The sequence below is a fragment of the Schistocerca gregaria genome, unplaced genomic scaffold (genome assembly GCF_023897955.1).
Source record: "Schistocerca gregaria isolate iqSchGreg1 unplaced genomic scaffold, iqSchGreg1.2 ptg001597l, whole genome shotgun sequence".
NCBI classification, from domain to species: Eukaryota; Metazoa; Arthropoda; class Insecta; order Orthoptera; family Acrididae; genus Schistocerca; species Schistocerca gregaria.
This window is the reverse complement of record NW_026062875.1, coordinates 12,501-20,000: the sequence shown is the minus strand read 5'-3', so window position 1 is coordinate 20,000 and position 7,500 is coordinate 12,501. Positions and strand designations below refer to the sequence as shown.

Here is a 7,500-nt window from a genome sequence, read left to right as displayed (position 1 = left end):
CCTAACTCAATTTGTCCCTTAACCTAACTCAATTTGTCCCTTAACCTAACTCAATTTGTCCCTTAACCTAACTCAATTTGTCCCTTAACCTAACTCAATTTGTCCCTTAACCTAACTCAATTTGTCCCTTAACCTAACTCAATTTGTCCCTTAACCTAACTCAATTTGTCCCTTAACCTAACTCAATTTGTCCCTTAACCTAACTCAATTTGTCCCTTAACCTAACTCAAGTTGTCCCTTAACCTAACTCAAGTTGTCCCTTAACCTAACTCAAGTTGTCCCTTAACCTAACTCAAGTTGTCCCTTAACCTAACTCAAGTTGTCCCTTAACCTAACTCAAGTTGTCCCTTAACCTAACTCAAGTTGTCCCTTAACCTAACTCAAGTTGTCCCTTAACCTAACTCAAGTTGTCCCTTAACCTAACTCAAGTTGTCCCTTAACCTAACTCAAGTTGTCCCTTAACCTAACTCAAGTTGTCCCTTAACCTAACTCAAGTTGTCCCTTAACCTAACTCAAGTTGTCCCTTAACCTAACTCAAGTTGTCCCTTAACCTAACTCAAGTTGTCCCTTAACCTAACTCAAGTTGTCCCTTAACCTAACTCAAGTTGTCCCTTAACCTAACTCAAGTTGTCCCTTAACCTAACTCAAGTTGTCCCTTAACCTAACTCAAGTTGTCCCTTAACCTAACTCAAGTTGTCCCTTAACCTAACTCAAGTTGTCCCTTAACCTAACTCAAGTTGTCCCTTAACCTAACTCAAGTTGTCCCTTAACCTAACTCAAGTTGTCCCTTAACCTAACTCAAGTTGTCCCTTAACCTAACTCAAGTTGTCCCTTAACCTAACTCAATTTGTCCCTTAACCTAACCCACGTTGTCCCTTAACCTAACTCAAGTTGTCCCTTAACCTAACTCAAGTTGTCCCTTAACCTAACTCAAGTTGTCCCTTAACCTAACTCAAGTTGTCCCTTAACCTAACTCAAGTTGTCCCTTAACCTAACTCAAGTTGTCCCTTAACCTAACTCAAGTTGTCCCTTAACCTAACTCAAGTTGTCCCTTAACCTAACTCAAGTTGTCCCTTAACCTAACTCAAGTTGTCCCTTAACCTAACTCAAGTTGTCCCTTAACCTAACTCAAGTTGTCCCTTAACCTAACTCAAGTTGTCCCTTAACCTAACTCAAGTTGTCCCTTAACCTAACTCAAGTTGTCCCTTAACCTAACTCAATTTGTCCCTTAACCTAACTCAATTTGTCCCTTAACCTAACTCAATTTGTCCCTTAACCTAACTCAATTTGTCCCTTAACCTAACTCAATTTGTCCCTTAACCTAACTCAATTTGTCCCTTAACCTAACTCAATTTGTCCCTTAACCTAACTCAATTTGTCCCTTAACCTAACTCAATTTGTCCCTTAACCTAACTCAATTTGTCCCTTAACCTAACTCAATTTGTCCCTTAACCTAACTCAATTTGTCCCTTAACCTAACTCAAGTTGTCCCTTAACCTAACTCAAGTTGTCCCTTAACCTAACTCAATTTGTCCCTTAACCTAACCCACGTTGTCCCTTAACCTAACTCAAGTTGTCCCTTAACCTAACTCAAGTTGTCCCTTAACCTAACTCAAGTTGTCCCTTAACCTAACTCAAGTTGTCCCTTAACCTAACCGACGTTGTCCCTTAACCTAACCGACGTTGTCCCTTAACCTAACCCACGTTGTCCCTTAACCTAACCCACGTTGTCCCTTAACCTAACCCACGTTGTCCCTTAACCTAACCCACGTTGTCCCTTAACCTAACCCACGTTGTCCCTTAACCTAACCCACGTTGTCCCTTAACCTAACCCACGTTGTCCCTTAACCTAACCCACGTTGTCCCTTAACCTAACCCACGTTGTCCCTTAACCTAACCCACGTTGTCCCTTAACCTAACCCACGTTGTCCCTTAACCTAACCCACGTTGTCCCTTAACCTAACCCACGTTGTCCCTTAACCTAACCCACGTTGTCCCTTAACCTAACCCACGTTGTCCCTTAACCTAACCCACGTTGTCCCTTAACCTAACCCACGTTGTCCCTTAACCTAACCCACGTTGTCCCTTAACCTAACCCACGTTGTCCCTTAACCTAACCCACGTTGTCCCTTAACCTAACCCACGTTGTCCCTTAACCTAACCCACGTTGTCCCTTAACCTAACCCACGTTGTCCCTTAACCTAACCCACGTTGTCCCTTAACCTAACCCACGTTGTCCCTTAACCTAACCCACGTTGTCCCTTAACCTAACCCACGTTGTCCCTTTGCCTAACATAGTTCACTGCTCGGAATCTCTGGTGTCGTTGTTATCCTCATGTAGATGTCTTGCGAGTGTTGCTTACTTTCCACATATTCCTGCTATCCACTGTCAATTGTACTGCAATAGGACTATATCGCCGACCCCCCCCCTCCCCCCCCTCTGTCCCCCTCTGTCCCCCTCTTTGTGTCTCTGTCCTCTCAAGCTGGTCGGTCTGGCGTTTGAGTGTTAAATGAGCCTCGCAGCTGTTCAGTTGCATTCAGATGTCGACGCCCTCAGTGTACGTCGTGGTATGGTCTGTGTCCATTGTCCGCTGATGTCGTACGCGTAACCCACACGCTGTACCGATCATCGGTCGTTACGTACAGAGTGAAGTAGTGTGATACGTGTGACCGTACGCTGGCTGTGCCCAACGGTGTCGAATCTCAATTTCCATATGTTGTGCTTGATGCTACTTGTCTCGTCTCCCAATAACAGCTAGGTTGCACTGTGGTACGCCGTAGAGGCGTGTGGGAGGAACGTACGAACGCATTGTATGTCACCCTGGGTCGCTGGGGGTGGTGGTGCGGTGAGTCAGGTCAGGTCAGGTCAGCGTGAGCCGTCTGATGTAGTGACGCGTGTATTCCGACTTTGTCGTATTGCCTCACACAAAGTGCTACCCTGGTGGACCGCGTTCCATATCTGGGACATGCCGCAGATGCCGGTTGACAGTGGATCGCGGAAGGTACATCGCATACGTGCGCGGGCCACCTTCCACGTGTTCTCTTCTGCACATGTCGCAGTGTGTATGTGGTCTGATGTAGCGTGTCGTGACACATGACATCCTGGCATGCAAGAATTGTTGAATTCGCAAATGTAGGTGGACATCTACGTTTACTGCCCAAGATACGCAAATGAACTGGAAATCCGTTGTTGAGCGGTTGTTCACGCTGGAGGTGAATCTGTGATGGCGACGATCGGTACAGCTATTAACCGGTTGTTTCAGCGGTACCCGCCACATCCACACGCGTGACTAGGCCCATGTGGGTATGAAGCGATACGCGGCGGTGGCTTGGTGGGACTGTTCCCGGCCGGTGAAGGGGGGCCGCCCGGCGTGTTGGCCGCGCGCTGCGTGGGCGCACGCGCAACAGGCGGCTGGTGGGGGGCGCCGAGTGGCAGGAGCGCCAGCCGACGGGCCCGGCAGGCGGCGCAGCTACGCTGCGGCGCACCCTGCACGCGGCGCCTGGCGGCCAAAGTTGGTTCAGCCGAGCCCGGTGCGAAGCGCGGTGGACATCTGCAGTGTGCTGGTCTGATTGAGGACTGTGTGCGTTGAGGATGCGCCGCCGCCTGGCACTCGGCGCCGCGACGCCGTCTGCTGCTCGGTCGCCCCAGCGGTTCTCGCAGGTGGTTTGTATCGCAGTTGTGCGGACGTGTTGGCGCGTGCGCTGTGCTGGGAGAGTTCGCTTCTGCACCCAAGTGGGGCTTTGCCCTTGTGTGGCGCTGGCGTTGGAGCTGCCGGTCACCATAGGTGGCGCGTGTTGTCTCCCGCCGGCAATGCCACGACAGCACGCTCCCGGGCCTCTGTCGGCAGCGGCAAGCTCAGTTGGGAGCAAGGGTGTTCGCACTAAAACCGTCTACTCGCCTAACTCCGGGCGATTGCGCCTCTCTCGAAACCGACCAAGTACCTAGGACGGCGCTGCGCGCCGCCGGGACCTGAGAGGGTTTCGAGGTGTATCGTGCAGGGGAGCTCGGCCTCCTCCTGTTTGCAGAATAATTGAGCGGACGCTTGCGTGTTCGCGCGGGCCCCCGGGACACACTCCCGGGCGGCCGGCTGCTCAGCTCTAGTTGACGCAGCTCCCTGGTTGATCCTGCCAGTAGTCATATGCTTGTCTCAAAGATTAAGCCATGCATGTCTCAGTACAAGCCGCATTAAGGTGAAACCGCGAATGGCTCATTAAATCAGTTATGGTTCCTTAGATCGTACCCACGTTACTTGGATAACTGTGGTAATTCTAGAGCTAATACATGCAAACAGAGTCCCGACCAGAGATGGAAGGGACGCTTTTATTAGATCAAAACCAATCGGATTGGCTTGTCTGGTCCGTTTGCCTTGGTGACTCTGAATAACTTTGGGCTGATCGCACGGTCCTCGTACCGGCGACGCATCTTTCAAATGTCTGCCTTATCAACTGTCGATGGTAGGTTCTGCGCCTACCATGGTTGTAACGGGTAACGGGGAATCAGGGTTCGATTCCGGAGAGGGAGCCTGAGAAACGGCTACCACATCCAAGGAAGGCAGCAGGCGCGCAAATTACCCACTCCCGGCACGGGGAGGTAGTGACGAAAAATAACGATACGGGACTCATCCGAGGCCCCGTAATCGGAATGAGTACACTTTAAATCCTTTAACGAGTATCTATTGGAGGGCAAGTCTGGTGCCAGCAGCCGCGGTAATTCCAGCTCCAATAGCGTATATTAAAGTTGTTGCGGTTAAAAAGCTCGTAGTTGGATTTGTGTCCCACGCTGTTGGTTCACCGCCCGTCGGTGTTTAACTGGCATGTATCGTGGGACGTCCTGCCGGTGGGGCGAGCCGAAGGGGTGCTTTCGCGTCCCGAGGCGGACCCCGTTTAAATCCTACCAGGGTGCTCTTTGTTGAGTGTCTCGGTGGGCCGGCACGTTTACTTTGAACAAATTAGAGTGCTTAAAGCAGGCAAGCCCGCCTGAATACTGTGTGCATGGAATAATGGAATAGGACCTCGGTTCTATTTTGTTGGTTTTCGGAACCCGAGGTAATGATTAATAGGGACAGGCGGGGGCATTCGTATTGCGACGTTAGAGGTGAAATTCTTGGATCGTCGCAAGACGAACAGAAGCGAAAGCATTTGCCAAGTATGTTTTCATTAATCAAGAACGAAAGTTAGAGGTTCGAAGGCGATCAGATACCGCCCTAGTTCTAACCATAAACGATGCCAGCCAGCGATCCGCCGCAGTTCCTCCGATGACTCGGCGGGCAGCCTCCGGGAAACCAAAGCTTTTGGGTTCCGGGGGAAGTATGGTTGCAAAGCTGAAACTTAAAGGAATTGACGGAAGGGCACCACCAGGAGTGGAGCCTGCGGCTTAATTTGACTCAACACGGGAAACCTCACCAGGCCCGGACACCGGAAGGATTGACAGATTGATAGCTCTTTCTTGATTCGGTGGGTGGTGGTGCATGGCCGTTCTTAGTTGGTGGAGCGATTTGTCTGGTTAATTCCGATAACGAACGAGACTCTAGCCTGCTAACTAGTCGCGTGACATCCTTCGTGCTGTCAGCGATTACTTTTCTTCTTAGAGGGACAGGCGGCTTCTAGCCGCACGAGATTGAGCAATAACAGGTCTGTGATGCCCTTAGATGTTCTGGGCCGCACGCGCGCTACACTGAAGGAATCAGCGTGTCTTCCTAGGCCGAAAGGTCGGGGTAACCCGCTGAACCTCCTTCGTGCTAGGGATTGGGGCTTGCAATTGTTCCCCATGAACGAGGAATTCCCAGTAAGCGCGAGTCATAAGCTCGCGTTGATTACGTCCCTGCCCTTTGTACACACCGCCCGTCGCTACTACCGATTGAATGATTTAGTGAGGTCTTCGGACTGGTACGCGGCATCGACTCTGTCGTTGCCGATGCTACCGGAAAGATGACCAAACTTGATCATTTAGAGGAAGTAAAAGTCGTAACAAGGTTTCCGTAGGTGAACCTGCGGAAGGATCATTACCGACTAGACTGCATGTCTTTCGATGTGCGTGTCGTGTCGCGCAACACGCTACCTGTACGGCAGTGGCCGTGCGCCGCGTGCGGAACCACGCGTGCCTCTCAAAACTAGCGGAAGTGTTGTTGTTGTGTGGTACGAGCGCTGAAGCTCTGGAGCGGCTGGCCTGCGGTACCTGGCGCCTGGCGCCGGTTTTGAATGACGTTCGCCCGAGTGCCTGTCCGCTCCGGTGTGGAGCCGTACGACGCCCATCGGCTGTGAGGCCGTTGGACACAAAAAAAATAGTGGAACAGGGGCCGTCAGACGCCTCAGTCCCGCAAATGCTACTGTCTTGAAAGAGACAGTGGGAGACTGAAAAGGAAAAGATCACCCAGGACGGTGGATCACTCGGCTCGTGGGTCGATGAAGAACGCAGCAAATTGCGCGTCGACATGTGAACTGCAGGACACATGAACATCGACGTTTCGAACGCACATTGCGGTCCATGGATTCCGTTCCCGGGCCACGTCTGGCTGAGGGTCGGCTACGTATACTGAAGCGCGCGGCGTTTGTCCCGCTTCGGAGACGTGGGAGTGTCGTGGTCGCCTGTGTGGCCGGCCGCGTCTCCTTAAACGTGCGATGCGCGCCCGTCGCCTGGCGGTTCGCATACCGGTACTTTCTCGGTAGCGTGCACAGCCGGCTGGCGGTGTGGCGTGCGACACCTCGTACAACGACCTCAGAGCAGGCGAGACTACCCGCTGAATTTAAGCATATTACTAAGCGGAGGAAAAGAAACTAACAAGGATTCCCCCAGTAGCGGCGAGCGAACAGGGAAGAGTCCAGCACCGAACCCCGCAGGCTGCCGCCTGTCGTGGCATGTGGTGTTTGGGAGGGTCCACTACCCCGACGCCTCGCGCCGAGCCCAAGTCCAACTTGAATGAGGCCACGGCCCGTAGAGGGTGCCAGGCCCGTAGCGGCCGGTGCGAGCGTCGGCGGGACCTCTCCTTCGAGTCGGGTTGCTTGAGAGTGCAGCTCCAAGTGGGTGGTAAACTCCATCTGAGACTAAATATGACCACGAGACCGATAGCGAACAAGTACCGTGAGGGAAAGTTGAAAAGAACTTTGAAGAGAGAGTTCAAAAGTACGTGAAACCGTTCTGGGGTAAACGTGAGAAGTCCGAAAGGTCGAACGGGTGAGATTCACGCCCATCCGGCCACTGGCCCCCGCCCTCGGCAGATGGGGCCGGCCGCCCGCGCGGAGCAATCCGCGGCGGGGTCGTGTCCGGTTGCCTTTCCACTCGCCGCGGGGTGGGGCCGTTCCGGTGTGCGGTGGGCCGCACTTCTCCCCTAGTAGGACGTCGCGACCCGCTGGGTGCCGGCCTACGGCCCGGGTGCGCAGCCTGTCCTTCCGCGGGCCTCGGTTCGCGTCTGTTGGGCAGAGCCCCGGTGTCCTGGCTGGCTGCTCGGCGGTATATCTGGAGGAGTCGATTCGCCCCTTTGGGCGCTCGGGCTCCCGGCAAGC

At 52.8% G+C, this 7,500-nt stretch overlaps 3 non-coding genes across 3 annotated transcripts in view; all 3 read left to right on the top strand.

Annotated features, from left to right (window-relative positions):
• The first annotated feature begins 4,112 nt into the window (after positions 1–4,112).
• LOC126333464 (small subunit ribosomal RNA) lies at positions 4,113–6,005 on the top strand. The gene has a single exon (XR_007564224.1). It is a non-coding gene; the product is annotated as a small subunit ribosomal RNA (ribosomal RNA).
• Positions 6,006–6,367: 362 nt separating this feature from the next.
• Positions 6,368–6,522, top strand: LOC126333462 (5.8S ribosomal RNA). The gene has a single exon (XR_007564222.1). It is a non-coding gene; the product is annotated as a 5.8S ribosomal RNA (ribosomal RNA).
• A 188-nt stretch (positions 6,523–6,710) lies between these two features.
• Positions 6,711–7,500, top strand: part of LOC126333465 (large subunit ribosomal RNA) — a 4,222-nt gene continuing 3,432 nt past the window's right edge. The window contains exon 1 of the ribosomal RNA XR_007564225.1: positions 6,711–7,500. This exon is cut by the window's right edge and continues 3,432 nt beyond it. This is a non-coding gene — a ribosomal RNA (large subunit ribosomal RNA).